The sequence below is a fragment of the Mustela lutreola genome, chromosome 16, assembly GCF_030435805.1.
Source record: "Mustela lutreola isolate mMusLut2 chromosome 16, mMusLut2.pri, whole genome shotgun sequence".
NCBI lineage: Eukaryota > Metazoa > Chordata > Mammalia > Carnivora > Mustelidae > Mustela > Mustela lutreola.
This window is the reverse complement of record NC_081305.1, coordinates 19,179,926-19,201,852: the sequence shown is the minus strand read 5'-3', so window position 1 is coordinate 19,201,852 and position 21,927 is coordinate 19,179,926. Positions and strand designations below refer to the sequence as shown.

The 21,927-nt window shown below is 51.0% G+C and overlaps 1 long non-coding RNA gene across 1 annotated transcript in view; it reads right to left on the bottom strand.

Moving 5' to 3' along the window:
* The window catches only part of LOC131818453 (uncharacterized), a 61,894-nt gene extending 46,131 nt beyond the window's left edge, over positions 1-15,763 (bottom strand). Inside the window, exon 1 of the long non-coding RNA XR_009348830.1 lies at positions 15,632-15,763. This is a non-coding gene — a long non-coding RNA (uncharacterized LOC131818453). The remainder of the gene's footprint in view (positions 1-15,631) is intronic.
* Between the last annotated feature and the right edge of the window lie 6,164 nt (positions 15,764-21,927).

Here is a 21,927-nt window from a genome sequence, read left to right as displayed (position 1 = left end):
TTGCTCTCTCAAGGACAAAAACAAGGATGAAAGGACTTGTCCTTCAGGAACCTCCAAGGTCAACAACAGGAACCAGCTCGCTCTCAGAAAGGACTTCTTTATGGGTCAGAGCAGAAGCCGGAAAGGGCCAGCCAGAGATAGTGACTTCCCACAGAAGGGGTGTTTAATCAGAAGATCTTTCCAAAACCCGGACTTGACCCTGTCGGCCTTGTCCCTGGTGTTTCAGGCCTTTCCCAATCTCATACACACCCCTTGGCCACCAGCATTTGCTCTACACAATGGAACTTCTTACCAAGTTCAGGCCTGTCAGCCTTTAAACCACACTGCTCCTGCTGAAATGTCCACGAGCCCTTTTTACTCCTCTCAGAGCTCCAAACTGTTTGGATCGATCTGCTCAAGTACCTCTCCTTTGCCAGCCACAGCCCAAGCAGATTCAGGGACATAAGCTCGACACTCCCACACAATCACCTGTGTCTCTGCCTCCTTCCCCATCCCTTTGGGGCTCATCCACAGCAATAACTCTGCTCCCGCATTGCCTCGCACCCTGCCTAACTCCACGTAGGCCTCTATTACAGTTTTGTACCACGGTAACTGACTTCTGGGGTTTTCATCCGTAAGTCAAGCTTGCTGCCTTCCCACCTTCCGGGAGAGAAAACAGCACACCCACGACACCGCTCCCGAGAGCTCTGAACGCGAAGGGAGAAAGCCGCCCCTACCCTGCCAGGAAGCGTGTGGTTGGTAGCTCTAATCAGGTCACCTTTGAAGCTGAGACCACAATGATTTTATTTTCAAAAATTAAAAAGCCCAAGGAAGAAACAATCAAGAAGCTCAGTTAGGGACATCTGGGCTCGGAAATCATAGAAGTCAGTGATATTTTAAAAATAAGACTTTCCCAATTCTCAAGGGACCCCCTGAGGTTCACTGGTATCCAACCACTTGCACTTCCTCCCCTCCTGGAGATGAGGACACATGTAGCCGGCCTCCCTCTGCGCCTGTGCCAAAGCCAGTCCTCTGGCACATGGCCGCCGGGCCAGATGCTTAGCATTTCTTCAAGCAGGATATAGTTCCACTCCTTCCTGAGGACAGGAACATGGGGGCTGGCCCTCGGTGAAGAACGCACGATGGATGGAACCAACAGCCCTCTCTCTTCCAAGGAAATGTGCGTGAAGAGCCTCCCAGGCCCCCTGACGGAAGCCAATTCCAACAGAATTTCTCTGACCAAGTCGTCCCCTGGAACAGCCCAGTAAACTCTCATGGGGACACATAGACACAACCAGGGATAACCTCCAAGTGGAGAGCATCGGACTCAAGACTAATTCAAACTCCTCACGCTTGTACAGAGCTCTGTTGTTTGCGAATGGCTTGCATGCACCCCCTTTCAGGGTGTCAGGGAAGACACCGTTGGCCTCTCCCTGCTTTACATGCAGAGCCCAAGTCCCAGAGAATGGGAGGCGAACTTCCCAGCCGGCTCCCTGACTGCCAGCTTCACGGTCTCCTGAGGGTGCCTAAGCCTTAAGAGTTACCGCCCGCAGCAGCCTTTAGCCAGCTCTCCAGCATGGAAGAAGAGCTCAGTGAGTGTTTCCCTGAGCTCAGTTTGATTTTCTTTCTGCTGTGAAACAAAAAAAGATGGCTCTTGGTATTGGTGCTAATCTATTTTAGGGAGCACAAGCTAAGGCATTCAGATGGCGGGGGGCGGGGGCATCCTGAGTGCCCCCACGTAAGCCCCAGCAGCTGCCAAGGACCAAGAGCACGTTTTGAACCCAGGCCACCTGCCCGCAAAGTCCCGGCATCATCTCCCAGAGGGGGCTTGACCTGCTGCCCATCTCAGCCCCCGATCTCCTTTTCTCAGAGTCCCTTTCAACACTGAGGCTCCATCTCTCAGCTGTGGCATTTGTATCTTGCCGCTCGCCATGGAAATCGTGCGGGGTTGACTTTCTATTTGTCATCTTTACCTGAAGAGAAATGAGTGTGAGTCACACATTAGCTGGCCCAGGAGGATGTGGGTTTTCAACTGTCCAAAGCCTCATGAGCACAGATCCTCAGGAGTCACTTGGAAGTCTACACTGCAAGATGTACCAACAGCCCATACTCACTGCAGAGAAACAGAGGGGGTAGTGCAGGCAGAGGACCGACCGGTTCCAAAGAGGCGAGGCACAGCCGCAGTCTGGTCCCCATGCCGTGCGGCCTCCCACACATCCCAAGCCTTCCCGTTGGAGGGAGGAGGGTGCCGGGCCTGCTTGCCTCCATCACTCCAATACTCCTGTGGGAGGGACGGCAGGAACTCCTCAGCCCTGTCTTCTCCTTCCACGTGACCGTGCAGAAGGCCACTGACCACCCACAGTCTCGTCATACCAGGGCCGGCCCACACGTGTCAATCAGGAGAAGCCAGGTGGACCCCCCACTCAGTAGCTTGTCCCCACAAACAGTCTATCACCTGTACTATTATGTTCAGGGCAGGGTTTCTGCTCATCACTGTTCCTGTGGCAGGAGAGGCAAAGGTAGCCCCTAAAACTTTTGCCAGTGTGATATACTCATCTTCCCTTATATTTCATTGGCCCCAAGCAAATCAGAGGCCCTGCCTAATTTTAAGGAGTCAAAAACACAGTTCTACAATTTACCCAGAGGCAAAGAGCAAATATTTGGTGCACAGCATGAAGGACTACCAAGCCATGAGAGTAGAAAAAATGACAATGATAAAACATTACAAGACGCGGACATTTGTTGGTATTTACCATACACCAGGCACTGGGCTAAGTGCTCTGTATCCATTATTTAATATTGCCCACAAGACAGATGTCACCATTGGCCTGAATTTATAGGTAAAGAAATGGAGATTCATGAGTTCAAGGGACTGGCCCAAGGTCGGCTGGTACAGGGTAGATCCAGGACTTAAACCCAGGACCAGAACCCTAAGGTGCTAAGCCCATGCTGTCAATCTTTCCACTACCCCGCTCCCACATATATTTAGGGACACACAGGAAAGTCAAAAGACAACTATGCTGACTTTGAGGCCACAGTCTGAAACACTCCCTTTTTATCTTACCATCAAGCGACGGAGCCCTGGCATGTATAGCCAGTGGCCGGTAGCCCAGACCCAGGAGGAAAGCCCCTTTGTTGACTCAAACCAGTTCAGATGTGTCGATCATCCAACCAGCTTGACGCAGAGTGCGGGGCCCCACAAGGGGCAGGAACGGGACTGCTAGCTCACCGAATTCTCATGCCTCTCACGGGCACATCCCACCCGCCCCATTCTGCAGCTGAGTAATTCAAGGCCTACAACAAATGAGAGCAGGACTGTGAGCCCAGATCTGCTGGCTCTCAGGCACGAGATGACCCACAAAGACCTCTTTGTGGGGAGGCCGGCCTGGGGATGGGGGTGGCCCGAGAAAAACCAGCTCAGGGTGGGAGTCCCTGAGTCCCCATAAATGTGGGCGTGCTTCTCCAGGCCAGCCCCTTCCTTTCTCAGGACCAGAAGGAGGGAGCCCTACACACGGTGGGCTCTGACAGATCACTCCTTCCTCTTAACGAAAGGCAGTTGTGCCTCTAGCAGTCCTCTGGAGAAGGCAAACATGTCCCTACCGGGCAACCCAGGGCAAAAAAAGCATGTGGACCTTTGGAGTCCCGTGCAGAGGCCATCTCTACCATGGGGAAGCCATGTGACTTTAGGCAAGTCACTTAACCTCCTGAGCCCAGGTTTCCACAAGATAACAGAGCAGGGCAGGCTCTTCCTGCAGGTTTCACCCCTGGCCTTGTTTCAGAAACTATTCTCTGATGAACTCAAGCCAAGGCCTTGGGGTGGAAGAAGGTAAGTGGGAGAGTCAGTGAGTGAAACTCCATGGGATGGCAGAAGGCAGTTCATGCTTATGAGCCACTTCTACACGCTGGGGGTCGCACGGAGCGTGCTGCCCTCCCCAGTGCCCGTGACTGTCTCTACCACCTCATGAAAGAACCCCTGTTATCCACAGGGGGCCCAGCAGGAATCAACAGAAGCCAGAGGAGCCCCCCGGGCCAGTAAGGGCCAGAGTCTGTGTGTTAGGGGGATTAACAGCACGTAGGAGAGTGTGACTACAGGCCAGCCAGTGTGAAGGGATACTTTTTACAATTCCTTTGGTTTTTATTCCAATCACAAAAATAATTTAAAACTATAACAAATTGGGGGCGCCTGGGTGGCTCAGTGGGTTAAAGCCTCGGCCTTCGGCTCAGGTCGTGATCCCAGGTCCTGGGATCGAGCCCCATATCGGGCTCTCTGCTTGCCAGGGAGCCTGCTTCCCGTCTCTTTCTCTGCCTGCCTCTCTGCCTGCTTGTGATCTCTCTCTCTCTCTCTCTCTGTCAAATAAATAAATAATCTTTAAAAAAAAAAAACCAAAACTATAACAAATTGAAATAATACAGAGACGTACAAGATACCGCTGTGTGTCTCATCCCTTCTCCGCCACTGCTACCCCAAACAGGCATAAGCTCTGTTAACATTTCCATGAGGTTCCTTCTAAATGTTCTCTATGCTTCTAGGTAGGATTTTTCCAAAGAAGGATTTGTTCATCATTTCTTTACGGGCTGCTGACAATAGTAACAATAATAGTAGGCATATTTGTAGAGCACTTCCTGGGGCTGGGTTCTGTCCCAGGTGGTGGGAACAGCTGTGAACAAGAAGCCTGGACCCTGTTCTGGTGGGACATAAGTCACACTCTGCAACTTGCTTTAACCTTCACTTACCAACACATGATGGACCATCATCCAAATCCTCACCATAAAGCTAATACACTTTTTTAAATGGAACATTTTGTTGTATTTTGTATATTGCCCTTGATTCAACCAGCCTCCTACTAATGAATGGTTATTTCCAATTTTTTGTTTTTACCAAAAAAAAAAAAAAAATCCACGTATTTAATGCACTCATGCAAGTATTTACATAAATGTTACAGATTCCTCCAATGTAAATATTTATTCTACCCAGACAATGCCAAAGTACTTTCCAAAAAGAAGTTTGGGCCAGTGTACTCTCCCATGGATAGTAGACAGGAATGTCATTTTGTAGCAACCTTGACAGCACTGGGTTTTATTGAGTTCTTAGATTTTTGCCAACATTAAGGGGAAAACACAGATTTCATTTTTGTTTTAGTGTTAAGGGTTCTCTAATACCAAACTCAGTCATCTGTAGAGAGAAGCAGGAGGGGGTGACGTTTTGGGGTGTGGATGGAAGGTTCTAAGCAGGATTTGGGGGACAGCCTGCCCACCTGGGTACTAGGCAGGAAAAGCAGCCATGGTTCTCCATTTCCTTCTCTACAGAACTAAACTCTTCATCGAAAGGGCACATCCTGACCTTGAAAATTCCCCTGTTTGGCTTCCCATTAATGGGCACCTCACCTGCTAACGAGGATTAATGGCCTCCATCCTCCGCAATGATGAGGAAAGCTTAACTCGAAGAACTGGGTTCAGGCAGGGGGATACACAACAGTTGTCCCCTACACAAAGCACTGCAGCAGCAGACCTGCAGTTTCTACTTCCTGATGCTCACGAGGATGGGGGCGATGCCCTGGTCCCCAAGGGCAGGGCTCAGGGCTGGCCCATCCATTTCCCTGCCAGGGGCTCTTGCACTGAGACATGCCACATTGTTGGTGCCCAAGCAATACTTGCTGGTACAGCCTGATTCCCGACAAGTATTAACGGCACCTGGAATTCACAAATGGCGGCTGAGCCCCTGCAAATGACCGTTCTCACCAGGGAAGGGACGTGGGAACCCGCTCGGAAGAGAGAACAAATCAGTGTGGGTAGAACTTCCCACTACTGGAGCAGCAGTGGGGGTCTGTCTGGGGAGGCACTTTGCACAGGTGAGACTGGGGAATGGGGAAGATCTGGATAAACAGAGGGAAGAGAAGCGAGCACAGCAGGCAGGGGGAGGACACAGAGCAGGACAAAAGTCCTCAAGCAGCACCCGGTGCCCTGTCAGTGCTCCCCCGGGATGTGTCAGTCTCTCCTGCCACTCAAGGAGAACCACTGTGAACTATTCAACACTGTGGCCGGCCCGGACATTACAGCCTGCAACCATGGCCATCAGCAAGTACTGAAATCCAGCTGGCTTCCCAGCACACGGCAGTTTATAAATGTGCACTATTATTATAGGAAACCACAAAGGGGCTGAAGCAGGAGGGCGACGCGGTCAGGTTTGCATGTGGGAAGGGGTCACTCCAGGGCCAGCGTGGGAGGGACGGTTTGAGACAGGAGGAGACACAGAGAGACAGCAAGGAGGCTCCTCCGCTCGGCCAGGCGAGGGATGTGGAAAGGCGCCAAGGGACAGATTCTGTTGAAGAGGTAGAACTGATGCCTTGGCAGAGGTGGGGTGTGGGGGAGGGGGGGAAAGGGAACCAACCGCCAAGGCCATTTGAGCTTGAAAGGATGAAAAAAGCCTTTTTCCACTTGGCAAACGTCTGACCTTCTCTGTCTGATTTCCTTCCACCCGAAGAAGAAAGAAAATCTGTGGAATGGGTTCTAGAAAACCCAGAGGGGCTGGTCTGGCATAAGCTGGCAAGAGAAAGGAAGTCATTCCCACCTCGATCACCTCCCTTCCTTCCCCCTCCACTTCCTCCCTCCTTGCTAACAAAGCCCCGGTCATCTGAGGCGTAGATATTCCTGGGGTCCGGCCAGCGGCAGACAGCTGCCTTAACTCTAGTGGTGCAGCCCACCATTTGCATCTCTGCTGGAAACCCTGAGTCCTGCAGACATAAACACCCAAGGTTTATGACCAGTGCTTGCCATTAAGAATACATTCCTGAAGCCCTCCTCTCCCTGTGCTGTCTGCGCGGGCGCATAAAATATAGGAAAGCTTAGGAAAAAGGAACAAGCTGGCTGTAGAGAAAGGGCACCGGAGGCAGAGGCACTCTGTCCTAGGGCCAGAGCTTGGATCCCTCCCTGGAACCTCTGAGAACCTGGGCCTTCTCTTCTGAAAAGGGGAATTGCACTCTCCAGTCTTTGTGAGGGTCTTTGTGAGGAGGAAGCACAGAGTGGAGGGGAGGGGAGGCCCCCACTCAGGCGCACACCCACACCCCACCCCCGCACCCAGAGCCTGACAGCAGCCTGATAAGCTCTCAGTCCAGGCAGTGGGCGAGGGGAGAGAACTTGGATTCTAGAGAAAGATAAGCCTGAGGTCTGGTTGACTCTCTCCTGCTGGCTCTGCGCCGTGTGCCTCTGGACCATTTACCTAATGTCTCTGTACTACAGTCACCACCTTTATGGTTATTGTCTTGGGCCTGCCGGCTTGCCTTGACCTTATCTGCAAAATGGGGCAATGCTGTCTGCTCACTGCAAAGTTGCGGTGAGACGCAGCCCAACACAAGAGGGCTTTGAGAAGCCCTCGCACTACGCAAATACGACGTATTACTCAGGAGATTCTTTCATATGTTTTGGCCGATGGAGGAAAAATCTATAAAACATAGAAAACACTATTCGCTGCTGTTTCTAAGCCCAAATCGCTAGCACTTGCAAGTGTTCGTCATGTCGTACCCTAAACACGTGTGAACCCTTACTATGTGCCAGGCGCTGTGCTGTGTTGGGAAGTCTGGGCCCCCACTTCAGTGCCCTTTCACAGGGAGTCACAAGTGTCCTGCACGGACATCCAGAGTTGTGGGGTGAGGGCTGGGCTCGCAGGGGGCTGACCTGCCAAACACCTAAGATGCGGAACCAGCTGGGAGCCCCTTCTGCCCCCCCTCACCCCCTGCCCATCCGATCAGGGACCCCTGCACCTGCCCAGGGCCCCGCCTGACCTCCCTCTCTCCCAGGCACCCCTTTCGGAAGGATGAATTCCCACCTTCCGTACATGTGTTCCTAGAACCCCTCTGGGCTCTGAGAAGCCACCTCGCCATACTGGTTCTTTCTTACCATAAAAGTCCTGCCTTTCTTTTTACCCTTTAACAAGGTTACAGCAGGACTGGGGGAGGCAGATTGAGCCTCGGGCTACATCTGCCCTTCATTTAAAACCACCCCAGCTCATGCAAGGCCGGAAAACAAGTCTCTGAGCCTCTCTTTTATAGTTCGTTAGATCCAAGTCCAGAGTCATTCTCGCCAACAGATTGTATCAGCCTGCAGCCCATTCGCCTCCAGAAACCAACCCTCTTGCAACTTAGCCACTGCACACCAATGCCTGCGTGTCCCTGGCTCCTGGTAGTGCCCCCACCCCACACCTTTAAGTGTCATTTAAGAAAGCCTGGAAGCTTTTTCTCTCCTCCTGGATACAGGATACCTCCACCGCCCCCAAAACCCTCCAACAGCCACATCTCCCAGTCGTCCTGCTGTGTGCAGTTCCAGATTAGAAATGTGTTTTTATTTTCCGCTAAAAATATATGGAGGGGGAGTTTATTGTTGCTCTTAATTACACTGGGTGATTTGACAAAGAGCATCTGGACAAAGGCAGTGCACGTTTAAAGGGGAAACTCTTGTCGTTTAGGACAGAATAAAGGAAAAGCAAGCTAGCACCTCCAACTCCGCAAGGCGGGGAGCGAGCGGTCCCTCCCCTCTCCAAGAGCTATCCGGCCCTGACAGTCTTCCGCTCTTATTAATTTACCAGGCTGGGCCCAGACCCCAAGGCCAGGCCCGCCTGCAGGAGAGGCAGAGCTAAAAACAGATCCAGCCTCGGCGAGGGGCCAGCGTGCATCTAATCGCCGGGCTTTCTCCTCGCCTTCCCCAACGACTCCACTCCGGAGGCAGGCGGGTGGAGAGCAAAGGCACGCGGTGCTTTGATTTGGAGAGGAGGGAAACACAGAGGCCGTTTGCAGGTGTGGAGACAAAATCGTCCAGGCAACGGAGAGGAAAACGCCTCTGGGCAGCCGCTGGCGCAGGTGCACCTCCGTGGGCGTGCAGCCAGGCAATCAAGGATGGGTTTGTGGGCACAGTGAGGGGTGCGGCTTGCTGGAACCCCAAAATGGAGTGGGGTGTTACTAATTCATCCCCATACCCGGGTCACGAAAGGGCTGTGGCAGTGAGGTTTCCTGTTAGGAAAGTGAGCCACAGTTAATGGCTTTTCTTAGACCCTTTGTAGATTTTACTGGGGCCCAGATGGGGAGGGCGCATGCGTTATGCAGGTTTGGCTGAAAGTTGCCCAGATGCCCATTCATCTAGGCTACACCTCAGCCCACATTTATTATTAATAATAAAAGCTACCATTTAGCAGCTTCCATTGTGGGCCAGGTGCTGCACTAAGCACTTTACCTTTGGTATCTGATTCAGACCTCACAGCTTCCGCATAAGACGGACATCATTGTCCCCACTTTACTGACAATAAAGCAGGCTCAAGAAAGGATGGTGACTCACCCCAAAGCCCACAGCCTGTAAGGGCAGAGAGTGAAAGCCAGACCCATCTGACTCCAAAGTCCAAGTGCTTTACTCCTAAGATCTCCAGCCTCCCTCTGTGCGTCTCTATGCCGGGCCTTCGGCTGGGAGCTAGAATAAATGATGAACGAAATGTTTCAGGCAGGCTGTATTACAGGTAGGTCCATGCCGAACGTGTAAGTCCTGGAGGCTGGATTCTGCCTTCACCTCTCGCTGTAAGACTCCCCCAGACAAAGAGGACAGCAGAGAGCACCAGCGAACGTCTCCAGCCCAACCGAGGAAAGAGCTGGCTGAGGGAACACTGCCAGCAAAGTGGCACCGGCTCTCTGCCTCCGTGACTGTGCCCATTGCGATGTGACTTGGCAGCTCCCGTCATCCTGAGACAGGACCTATTTCCCCATCCCAGATTCTGGGCTGCTTTTTTGCCTTTCTCTGGTCAAGAGAATGCAGAAGGGGTGTGTCAAACTCAGGCCTCAAAAGGCTTGCGGCTTTTGCTTTGGAACCCTGCTTTTGCTTTGGAACCCTTGCGGCTTTTTGCTTTGGCAGGTGACAGCCGCCCTTCGCTGGAGATGTGGGTCGCGGTCACCCCCATGACCCTGAGCCATAGCCATCCAACCACCACCTAATGAGGCCACCGTAGCTCAGTCTACCTCCAGCCAGCCTGGCTCCTGGCTACAGACCGGTGAGTGTGCCCAGCCAACCCCAGAAGTGCCCAAGCGACCCCACAGTGCTAACTGCAGAATCACAGGCTTAGTAAATGTTTTTGCGTCAGGCACCGGGCTTTGGGGTGGCCTGTTACACAGTGAAAGCTGATTGACACAGGGCTCATCTGTTTCCCCAGAGCTGAGAAGCCCTTAGAAATGTCACAGCCCAGAACAATCCTGATGCCCCCTGGAGTCCAGGCTCTAAACCAAGGACATTTCTAGATGACTAGTTTTGCCCATAGCCTACTGTTTGCTCTTTGCTTCCTCTTCCCCCTGATTCTAAGGTTAAAGAAGGAAAGTACCACACACTGGGAGGCCAAGAACAGAGGCAAAGACCTACCAGCAGATTTGGTGAGGAGAGCTCATGATGCCGTGAGTTGAGTGTCCCAGTCTCTCATACACCCACACATGTCACAGTCTGTGACGGGTTTTTCAGCAGTGAGACATGGCCTTTCGTAGCATGTACATATCCGAGAAGATGCCGTGGGTGGGGAAGCTTCGGGAGCATGGGGAGGAGATGAGGTAAGGCCCCACACCACCCGTGCAAGTCTCTCGTGGCTGCTGTAACAAATTACCACAACACTGGTGGCTTAAAACCGAAACATATTCTCTTACACTTCTGAGGCCAGACCTCCAAAATCAAGGTGTCTACAGGATCGGTTCTTTCTAGGGACTCTGTGGGACGACCCCTTCCATGCTTCCTCCTGGCTTCTGGAGGCTCCCAGCAAGCCTTTGGGTCCTTTGGCTTTTAACTGTATCACTCTGTCTCTGTCTTCTCATGACCTCTTCCTGGGTTTCTGTGGGTCCTCTCTTGCTCTTAGATGGTCAGTAATTGGGGTTAGCACCTATTAGCACCCATCCTAAATCCAGAATGGCTTCACCTTAAGATCTCTAACTAATTATATTTGCAAAGATTCTATTTCCAAATAAGGTCACATTCTGAGTTTCCGGGTGAACATGAAATGGGGGCAGGGGTGGGGAACATTGTTTCACCTCCTACACGCGCTTCATTGTTCCTGGAGCAGTAGCCTGCGGGGACACAGTCTGCAGCGCACCTTCCCCTCCCGGGCCAGCCCATGTCCACTCTTGGGGTATGCTCCAGGGTTTGCCTCTGGCCAACACAATCCTGAGACACTGGGGAGGCAGAGGGTGGAACCCAAGCTACGTGCCTCTACCCTGGCCATGCAAACAGCAGAGATGGGGCCTACCTATTAGCTCTCTCATTTCTATGGAAAATGGAAACCAAGAGGAAAGCTGAAAATAGGGCTTTGGGTCCCCACATCCAAGAATGGCCTAGTGGGCCACCTGGAGCAGAAACACACAGCAGCAGAAACACACAGGGCCACTCAGCATAGAGCTAGTGGAGGGCAGCCCAGGAAAGAGACAAAGACTGCCCATGGAGATGGCACCTGAGCTGGTGTGCACAGGTCTCAGAGCGCACACAGCAGGGAGCAAAGGGACGGAAGGAATAGCTTATACACACCCGTGGTAGGGCAGACGAGCTCAGCACTCCAGAATGACGTGTTCTTACAGCAGAGGGTGGGAGCCCTCGGGAGGCCACAGTGGGAGAAAAGTCTGGTGCAAGCATCATCACAGACTGGACACCCAGCGATATGGGTGGTGGAGAGGGGTAGTAGCCAGGACCCACACATACCATGTCCAGCCCTGCTCCAGGGTCCCAGGAGGATGTAGACCGGGTAGAGGCTGTAAGGAGATCACACGAAGTGGTGTGACCCACCCATAGGAACCAGGTAACTAATTCCTTGGTGCAAAACCAACCCTGAGAAAGACAGCTTCAGAAAACAGAAGCACCAATATATGGCTTCTCAGGGGCTTCCCACTGGGCTCATCTACCTCACAACCTAACACCGTGAGCAGCCTCTTCCAGGACTCAAGGTGGAAAGGAGAGGGAGAGAAGTTGCCGGAAACCTCATCAGAGGTCATCTTGCCTCTGATTCTGCCATTTCTTTTCTCATCCTTTGGCATTCCAGTTGGGCCATCACCAGACTTTTTGTCCCCTAAAATAAACCTTAAACATCCTGGACTTCACCCACACATGAAGTCCAACAGGCTTGCTCCACTTGCCTTCTCCATCCTGGCCTCTGCTCTCAGGCTTCTGTCCGCAAGGCCTGCTTTCTTAGTAGGCTCTAAGATTGGTGGGAAGGAAGATCCCACCCACCCTAAGATGATAACAACTCCTGAAGAGGTAAAAGGAACTTGGAGAACAATCTGGAAGCCTTCTGCCCCACTCCCCAAGTTCTTTTTAACATTATACTTGCTTGAGATTAATAATGCCATACCTCAGCTGCCCAATCCTTGTTGGAGAAGATGTGCTCCCACTTGGCCTCATTCCCTACTCCAAGCTCCAGGACTCAGTTCAGCTCCAGACCTTGAAAACAAGCCCTGAACTAGTGATGTGCAAGTCAGCCACTTGCCAGGCCTGAAATGCAGGGCTTGGGGGGCTCCCAGATGGAGGGGGGACCCACGGTGGAGGCTGGGCTCCAGGAGACCCCTTAGAGCTGCAGCAGCACAGGAGGAAAGGGGATATTAGGATGCCAGCCTCGATGAGAGACCCAGAAAATGGTCCCATCTGCCCAGTCTGACCACTTCCTCTGCACTTCCCAGACCCTCTGCCCAGCAGCCCTTCTCTGCTTCAAAGTCTCCCCTGTCAAGATGCAGCTCAGGGGTACCTCCTCTGAGAAGCTATCTTTCCTCCCCTTGACACAGTTAGCTGTCCCCTCCTCTGCATTTTCATGCCACACAGAGCCTCCTCTACAGGACCCAATGCCATTTACATGACTAGCTTTTATCCCCTCTGCTCAAGGCTGTAGGCTCCTTCCTAGAGGGCCCACGACTGACTCACCTGACTCACTGTTGCATCCCTGAGATTTGTCTCAGGGTGGGAGTCTTGCCCTTAGTAGGTGCTCAGCAAATTTGGGGAGAGAGGAAGGAAGGAAGGAAGCAAGCAGGGGAGAGAGGGGGGGAAGAAGGAAGGAGGGGGAGGGGAAGAGAGAAAGGACAGATGCCTTCAAATGATGAGTATCTGTACTTAGAAAGGAAAGGCATAGGAGCTCGTGGATGAGGAAGAAGATAAGCTCCGCAGCTTTCACTCCTTGTCAATATTTCATCGGAACTAACATCCCCATCATTGCTGACGAGGCTTGTCAGCATCTAGGAGATGCGGGGGGCTCCCCTGATGCCTGCCTCCCAAGAGCATGGGCATTGGTGAAGTCCAAGATGTCTGCCTCTTGGCAGAGAGGTTGTCTGAGTACAAGGAGAGAAGTTTAGCCCTTGAAGGAGGCTCCCCTTCCCCCTCAGAAAGCAAGAAGTAGGCAGAGGCAGGGGGACCGCTGGACAGAGCAGGCCACTCCAGTGGCCTCTGTTCTCAGCCAAAGAACCCTTCCACACAGAGGTCCCTCCTCCAAGACTTTGAGGCCAGGGCCTGAAGTCATCATTACCAGGGCTCCGCTCCTGCCTCTATGGCCCCGAGATCACCCAGGTAATGTAATGAAACAAAGACAAGTCTGGCTTTCAGCAGCTTTGAGCCCTCCCTTAGTCCCACACTGCCCACCTGTCAAACAGCTGCCTGATGCCCAGCTCTAAGAGAAATTGTGGCAATGGTTGCATTGTGTCAAAATTCTATCTCCCTGTTTTAACTACCCCCCGAGGTTTTCTCCCAGGTTAGGTCCCCTTCCATCAGCATGGCAACCCACCTCCCCTGGTAAGGTTCAAGGGCATAAGTAGGAGTGACGAGCTAGGGGTGCACACACAACCTCCATCAGCTGTGCCTGTGCTCACCCTCAGAAAACCCCTTGGCTGGCCTGGCCATCTCCTGTGACTTCCTGGCACCTGGGATCACAGAGCACCCACCCTGGAACTGGGAACACATCCCCATTCCTTGACTTTACGGACCAGGGTAAGCCATTCAGGACCCTGCAGAAAGGAGTGCTAGGAATCTGGACTTCCAGTTACTCTAAGTAACACTTCTTCTCCCTCCTTCCTGTCCCATAAATCAGGACTTCCCCTCTTGGCCACATGCACTCCCTGATGTATCAAGCAACAAGACAGGGCCGGGGCACACTCCCACGTATCATAGAACATGTTCCCCTGTGGGCACGGAGAGTCCGCAGAGCTCGGGTGTATCTCTGACTTAATGGTCCTGGGTATGGAGAAATTCCCTAGAACTAAACCTCTGCTGAGATTTTAGGAAAAGCCTGGATGCTTTCCAGAGCCCCCTAAAATGACAGATTCACCCCAGGGGGGAAATTCTGAGGCTTGGCATCAGAAAATTAGAAGTCCATCGCAGCAATCTCCCCACCCCACACCTGCAAGCTTTGTTCTCAATGGTGCTCTAAAGATTTCCCCAAGTGCCCCCCATCCATACACGAGGCAGAGCTGACAGCCCCCAGGCCCCTTCCATGGGTCACTCACTCGTCTGCATTTTACACATTTGCACATATGAGTGTGCAAAAGATTTTTGTTTCAAAAGGGGATTCCACTATCTTAAAGAAAGTCTGGAGACCACTCTTTCAGACTTTCAAGGCAAAACAAGGAGCTGCTGGGGCACCTGGGTGACTCAGATGGTTAAGCGTCAGCCTTTGGCTCAGGTCATCATCCTAGAGTCACAGGATGGGGTCCCACATCAGGCCCCCTGCTTGGCTGGGGGGGGTCTGTCTCTCCCTCTGCCTCTGCCGCCATCTCGTGCTTTCTCTCTCGCTCACATTGTCACTCAAAAAAATAAGTAAAATTAAAACAAAACAAAAACAAAATAAGAGCTGTTTCTGGCTCTTTCTGTTCCTTGAGCACGAGGGCTCTGTAACATCGCCAGGCCCTGCAGGCTGTCCCAACCCAGCACCAGCCCCTGCAGGCAGATCTACAGTCACATGGCTATTTGGAAGCCGACGGAGCCGCTTGGTGGAGGTGGCCCAGCTCTCCTGAGGGGTTAAGAGCCGTGCAAGCTGAGAGACGTACCTCGTGTGTGTGTGCATGTGTGTGTTCATGTGTGTGTGCATGTGTATGCATGCGTGCAGGGAGTGTGCACAACCGGAGGGAGTCAGTACGGTAGGGGCATCAAATTGTGTGTCCCCCCTGCTCCCGCAAATCGGGGGGTTCCGGAGCTCCAATTTTCTGCATTTTAGGAATCTGCCTTTACAATTCATGCAGCCAGTCCTGGTTTGGGAAAGCACGGGGAGGGTCCCCTGTCCTGTGTCCCTGAGGGCCCACCACACAGAACTAGAACCATCTAGAAAGTTAGGGAGAGCCACCAAGTGTCAACGGAAGCAGGACTCTGCGGCAGGGTGTTGCTAGGGAAGAAAAGGCAGGCAGGGTTCACTTGCAGAGGTGAGTGGACTTGCCCTCTCCCTGCCCCCCCGCAGGGCTCCACCCCTACCCTCCATGCCCAGCTGGAGGCAGCGGTGGGACTCAGGGCACACTGCTGAGAGTTTGGTGAAAGGCCTGAATGATGGGTTTGAGGGGACTCATGTCTTCTCTAGGGTTTGGGGGGTCTGACTCCAGCTCAGGCTCCTGCAGACAAGAGAGCTGGGGCTAGCGTCCCCTCAGAGATAGAGGGGCTCCCCACAGCCGGATGCCAGCAGATAGAGTTTTCCTACCTTGCGGTGGTGAACCCAGTGTCCATGAGACTGCCCGGCACAGAGCCCTGGGCCACGGCTCCTGGCTCCAAAGCCCTGTCGGGAGACAGGCGCTGGCTCTCCAAGAATACCAGCCTTCAAGGGAAAATCCTGCAAGAGAGAGGAGGTGTGAATTTTGGCAGCGCTGTTGTTGTATGTGTATATATCTGTGTTTTCCAAAACACGCGTGGCAAATGAGCCAGGATAAAAATAGACAGCAGCAATGAACCAGGAGGGGTGCAGCCTCGCTTGCAGGTGTGAGTGGCTCCCCAGAAAACAGAAGGCTTGCTTCTGAGGGAGGTACTGATGGAGGGAGGGACCAGCACAGCCACACCCGGACTCTTTCTCCAGGGAAGCCCTTCCCCTCCAGGAGGAGGAATGGGGCCAAGGTGGATGCAAGACAGGAGAAGCCTCTGCCCTTGGTCACCAAAGAAACCAGTCCCCACCAACAGGCGCTACACCGGCTGCACAGGCTGGATTCTGCATTCCCCAGTGCAGACCGGAGCCACCTTTTCTGCCATGCACTGGTGAAATGACCTTTTGGGTCCAAGGCTATAAACCATTTGTTAAATCAGAGACTACAGAAACAAATTATGGAATGGAGGCCTCCTGCTTGGAAATATGGACTCTTGCCCAAACAGGGGCCCTGAGAAGCTATGACCTGAATCAGGGTCAGTGCCAGCCAATCCTGGTTGAAACTGTTAGGAAAGAGGGTCACAAAGCAAACATGTTCTCATTCATTAACTGAACCAAAAAGTCTTCATAGTAAAGGAAGCAGAGGGAGTCATCCATCCATCTATGAAATCTGCTTGCCGAAGGTGCACTGTACCCCAGGTTCTGTGCTAGGCCTGGGGGGTATGGTCGAGAGCAAACACCCAGCCTTTGCCCCTGGTGGGGAGAGGTAGGGTCTACATCATTGGGTGGACATGGGTGCCATTATTCGCCTAAAGCAGCACTCTTGGGAGATTAGGTCTTGTGATGGACACACTGAATTCAAAGGGCCTATAGGATGTCAAACTAGAATGACCAGGGAGCCCCAGGATTTAGGGTCTGAAGCAGGGCCCAGAGGACTGAGCCAGAGATGCCTGTGAAAGTCATGAGCATAGCTGGTGGAGAGCCTCCGAGGCAGGTGAGCGTCCCCGGGTCGGGGATGGGGGGCAGAGGGGAATATTGATAAAACACCAATACTTATGCAAGAAAAGGGGAAGAAATTAGTCTGAGAAGGAGTGTCCCAAAAACCAAGAGGAAAACAGAGAGGGTTCTGAGGGCGGTCATCTGAGTCCATTGGTGCCAAGCGGTCAAATAAGACAGACTCACTGGAGATCTTAATGAGAAGAATGTCCGTGTCATGTCAAGGGTATGGCCACGTCTCTGCAGACTGAGCTGTGAGGAGCGAAGGCCATGGAAGCTACAAACGTGAGAAGCGGCAGCAGGTAGGAGCTGGAGGGGAAGGTAGGGCCAAGGAAGGTCTATTATTTGGTTCTATCAGGATGGAAGGAGAAGGTAAGAAGAAGAGAGTAAGTTAAGAAGGAAGAGGTCGAGAAAGGATTACAAAGCCCAGGCAGGCTGGAACATGAAATCAAGTCCGGGTAGATGGGCCCACGGTGGGAGAAGATGCTGTTTGCTCCCTATCGGAAAGGAAGCAGGGAGAGAGAGCTGGGGAAACTTCTGGGTCTGCAGGCAGGTCTCATCTGTGGTCAGGAGGCATTTCTGAGGAAGACCTAGGACGGAGGCGGGAAGGGAGGGCAGGTGACCTGCCCACAGTCACAGAACTTGTGAGCCTCAGAGTCAGGATTCAAATCCATGTCCATGTGTCTCCAAAATCTACACTCTTAATCCCACAGACCCAGTTTAAGAGGATAGAAGTAGCTTCATTTCCCCTCTGGGTCCCTTTTCTGGGTTTCCTTTTAAAAGTTAGTTCTTGTTGGGGGAAGAAGAAGAAGAAGAAAGAAAAACAAAGCCAGCCCTGTCATTTTGCTCTGGCTCTGAGGAGGGTATGAGCCCAGAGAATTAGTGCAGCGTTTAGCACGTGCTTACAACAGGCCGGGAGTCTTCCGGGCCTTCCCCTTCAAATGATAAAGCAATTCATAAACACGAGACTTGCAGGGGAGAGCAATGAATCTCGGGGGCCCTGCTAATTAAAAAGCCCGTATTACATTACTTCCTCAAGGGCTCATCTTCTAATTTTTAGGATTATGGTACATTGATTAATTTATACAAGTTTTTAATCCCTCTGTGCTTAATGAAGTCCAGGAACATGGGAACAGGAGCATAATTGAGCTTCATATTATTTTATTAGGGAGAATTATGGTGCAACGTGTCGTGGAGAAGTTTGTAAGGGTGGGGAGGCAGAGCTCGCGTGTTAACCAGTGGCTTTCCAAATGCCAGCAGGTACCTTCCCTTGGGGGCAGGCACAGAGGGTGTTCGTCTTTCTAAGCCCTGATGTTCTGTGGCTCCCGATCGATGGCCTATAAGACAAAGCACCCTGTCTTCGGTATGGGGTGCAGTGCCACCATGGCACGGCCACCTTCTCAAATCTGTTCCCTCCCCCACCCGGCATCCTACCACCCACTTGCACAAAACTGCCCCTGCCTCGGGCCCTGCTGCTCCTTCTGCCCTAAATGCCCTTCCGTTCTCATCTCTTGATTCAGGCTCCGGTGCCATCCGGGGAGCTGTCCTCGAACCAGCCCCCGTCCGGGCAGAATCCACCTACAGCAGAACGCCTTATACCCCCGGGCTTCCTAGGTTTTTCAAAATCAAGAGAACTTGGGATGAAAGACCTTCTACATTTCCTGCAGGCCTAAGAGCCTGTGTCTTGGCTTTGGGAGCTTCTACTCCAAGGGTTACTTGGAATGACTCGAAGGCTAGAACATTTCATAATAAATAAAGGTGGCTGAGGACGGGGGTTGTCAGGTTGGGAGAGACCTCTTCCCCAGAGCCCCTGTCTCCCTGCCACTGAGGGTTTGCAAAAGGCCTGAATCCAGAGCCCGCTGACTTGCGCTCCATCCCTGGCTCTGCCTCTAAGTCTCTCTGTGACCTTGGGTGAGTTCCCTTCTCTGGACCCCAATTTCCCCAGCTGTGAACTCAGGAAAGGGACCAAAGTCTGGCTCCTGGGGCCCTCTTCTGCACAAATATTTCAAAACTCCAGAACTCCCCACAAATCTGCAGGATTCTGGTCCAGGGCCCTGGAGTTTGGGTCCCACACCCTCTAGAGACCAGAACTGGAATTGCAGGTGTGAAACCAATGGAGAAGTTGGCCAGTTTTCCCCCAAGTCTGGAAGATTCCAGGACAAATCCTTCACCCCAGGGGACTGGCCCATCTCTGGTTCCTAAAGAAGCAGAGCCCAGAAGCCATGTTGCATCTTTATTCTTGCTCCCCTCATCAATTCATCGCCCTCCTGAAAAGACACAAAGCTCTCTCCCTCTCTCCCACTCCTCCCCATGGAAAGAAAGGAAATTCCATCAAACTGCAGAGAAGATAAAGGGAATCTTCTGGAATTCTTAATGCCCTTCGAATCACAGCCCTAAAGAAGCTCATTGTTCATTAGGGAGAATGAGCGTGGAGATGGTGGCCCAACTTCTCTCTCAACCCTTCTCCAAGCAATGGTGCTGCTCCAAGAGAAGTGTCTCCAGGGGAATTTTTTTTTTTTTTTTTTCAAGGAAACCGATCACTGCCTAAAATTATTCTGCCATGGGATAGGCAAGAAAGAGAATTTGTGCTTGAGAAAGAATCCAAACCCTGGACCGTGATTCAAGGTCATATAGTTCTACACCTTTGTTGTGCAGACGAGGAACTGAGGTAGAGAGCGAGACTGAGGTTCCTGAACCCCAATCCCATGCTAGACCCCCAAATCCTGCCACCTCCCACTTCAGGAAAGTTTCTAAACAGGGACCTTGAGATAAATCAGGCCTCCAACCACAGCATCCTGTGTCCACAGCGAAGCAGAAAGTGCCCAGCAAAAGGCTGGAGGGAGCATTTGTCCAAATGACCATTTTACTATCGGATTCAAAGTCCCCCGCGGCTCACAAACACATTCCAGGGTTTCCTGTTGTTATAACGATAAAACTGCTATTTCCATTCTAGTCTTTAAAAATAATAAACAGAATTATCCATGTAATGTTTTCCTTTTCTTTAAAGTAGAATGGTTCAAGAATCTTCCAGAGCTGGCCAAGGGAACCTATGCAGGGGTCCGTGGGGGTCGGCCAGCCATGGGGCTCAGAGCTCAAACACGGGGTCCTTTCACCATGGGATATGGACACACACACACAGGGAGCTGGCAGCGGTGACAATCCTGCAAATTCCTCTGCAGACGCTCTCACCCAGACCTGGAAATCTCATTCGTTTGCACAAATTCTAAAGGAGCCCGTCAAGATGCCCCCAAAGCTTCCAGTCACTTTCTAAAGAGAAAAGAGCAACCGTTTGGTCCGATTGATGCTTTATTATAAATAGAAAATATCCATGAGCCATGACATGTTATTAGTGGGGATGGGCTCACAGTGACCAGAAACCCTCTCTCGTAGGTCATTTGGAAGTAAGACACTAAATTTACTTCTAAAAGGACAGTTTTAATTTTAAATAAAATTTCAGGCATGCTGAATGTCAGGTGTTAGAAGCCATGTATGTCTATTTCTGCTGCTGTAATATACAGCCACATTCTGAGTCCCATTAAATATACATTTGGTCCCCAATCCAAACATGATGTCAAATGTCAGTTTTTAATCAATGTGCTGAGAAATCATGCTTTTTCATACTTCATGAAGCATTATTTGTCACTTATTAATTGGAGAAAGGTCCAAATTTGCCTGTTTCCATATCCATAAATATTATTTACAATTTTATTTAAAATGGTTTTTAAGTTCATGTTAATAATATACTGATTTAATGTCACTTCTTACTGAAAATTACATTTTTAGCTGTTACCACATGAAACTATCGATTTTAAAAATTCAAAAGGGGTTTTTGATTTAAGTACATGGCCATGAAAAAAAATCTTCAAGCCATCAAATGAAGTACAGGTCTGATGAACTCACCCCCAACCAAAAGCTGGATTCTATAAATGGCCTCAGAGTTCTCCATGACATGGGGTACACAGGCCTGAAACGTACATGGCGGATGTTGAAATCACTTGTTGCCCACCCACTGGGTGGGGCCTGCCCAGGAAGCGCAGAAGGAGAGGGAAAGGCTTCCTCCCTTGAGAGAGCTAAAGGCAACGTGTAGAGAGTCTGGAACCCCACGTCCTGACCAGAGTCTTTAACCTCTGGATGCCTTCATCTACAACCTTGCTAAGTCTCCAGAACATTCACCTGCCTGGCTGGGAGAACCTTAAAAGCACCAAAAACTTGGAACCAATCCCCACACATCTAGGACTCTTTCCTAGGGAAATGACCAGATGCAGACAAAGCTTTAGGCACAAAGATGGTCACTACAAGGTTTTGATAATAATACCAAAATCCAAAAAAGAATCTAAATATCCAAAAGGGGATCATTTCAGTATGTCATTGGTGCAAGCATCTATTCACTGGACTAGAGCAGGGCTCCTGTAGCACGTAAGCCCTGCGAACCCCCATTCACACTGCCAAGTATAAAATCTTGTTTACCAACGTGTGTTTTATAATGTAAAATGCATACGGCATGATGTTTTGAAAGGACAGGCTCAAAATTCCATCTTAAATTTGACATGATGATTCGGAGCACAAACTGCTGAGTGACCAGGACGCGAGACACCCCAGCCCCCCACATCTATGAAATGGAGCTAAGTAGGGTCATTGTGAGAATTAAATGAGATAAAAAGATGTAAAATGTTTAGGAAAAGCCTTGGTTTCTGCTGCTATTAATGCTTCCTAGTGGCATTGTTATTGTTATTATCCTGCTTTGATCACTTTTATTAAGATAACTAGATCTTTTACAATCTGTGCTGTGAATAGGTGTTCTCTCTGGTTCCTGAGAATCAGGACAATTTTCACTTTCTGATTCATGCTTTTAGGTAATTTCCTATCTTTTTATTTTTATTTTTATTTTTATTTTTATTTTTTTTTTACAGGGCATACATTTACTTCTCTAACTAGAAAAAAAATGGATTTGAACTAAAAGGAGAAAGTAAGTTTATTTCCCACAGAAAGCTCCCAACCCTGCCTGGTGTTAGTAGAGGGCTGGTGCTCCATTTGTGACTTGGGTGCTTTGAGATCTCAGTTGGAATGATCCCATTTTACAGATGAGAATACTGGGATACAGAAAAGTGACAATTTTGGCCAAGGATGTTCAGACCTTTAAATGATGC